A 966-nucleotide genomic window follows, 5' to 3' on the forward strand; every position below is an offset into this window, starting at 1 on the left:
ATTTGGATACAGAACTGGCTCAAAGGTAGAAGGCAGAGGGTGGTGGTGGAGGGCTGTTTTCCGGCTGGAGGCCTGTGACCAGTGGAGTGCCACAAGGATCAGTGCTGGGCCCTCTACTTTTTGTCATTTACATAAAAGGTACTGTTAGTAAGTTTTCAGATGACACCAAAATTGGAGGTGTAGTGGACAGCAAAGAGGGTTACCTCAGATTACAACAGGATCTGGACCAGATGGGCCAAGGAGCTGAGAAGTGGCGGATGGAGTTTAATTCAGATAAATGTGAGGTGCTGCATTTTGGGAAAGCAAATCTTAGCAGGACTTATACAATTAATCGTAAGGTACTAGGGAGTGTTGCTGAACAAAGAGACCTTGGAGTGCAGGTTCATAGCTCCTTAAAATTGGAGTGGCAGGTAGATAGGATAGTGAAGAAGGCGTTTGGTATGCTTTCCTTTATTGGTCAGTGTATTGAGTACAGCATTTGGGCGGTCATGGTGCGGCTGTACAGGACATTGGTTAGGCCACTGTTGGAATATTGCGTGCAATTCTGGTCTCCTTCCTATCGGAAAGATGTTGTGAAACTTGAAAGGGTTCAGAAAGATTTACAAGGATGTTGCCAGTGTTGGAGGATCTGAGCGAGATGTAGAGGCTGAACAGGCTGGGTCTGTGTTCCTTGGCGCATCAGAGGCTGAGGGGTGACCTTATAGAGGTTTACAAAATTATGAGGGGCATGGATAGAATAAATAGGCAAAGGTTTTTCTCTGGGATCGGGGAGTCCAGAACTAGAGGGCATAGGTTTAGGGCGAGAGGGGAAAGATAGAAATGAAACCGAAGGAGCAACTGAATCACGCAGATGGTGGTACGTGTATGGAATGAGCTGCCAGAGGAAACGGTGGAGGCTGGTACAATTGCCACATTTAAGAGGTTTTTGGATGGCTATATGAATAGGAAGGGTTTGGAGGTATATGG

Source organism: Chiloscyllium punctatum, chromosome 36 (assembly GCF_047496795.1).
Source record: "Chiloscyllium punctatum isolate Juve2018m chromosome 36, sChiPun1.3, whole genome shotgun sequence".
Taxonomy (NCBI): Eukaryota; Metazoa; Chordata; class Chondrichthyes; order Orectolobiformes; family Hemiscylliidae; genus Chiloscyllium; species Chiloscyllium punctatum.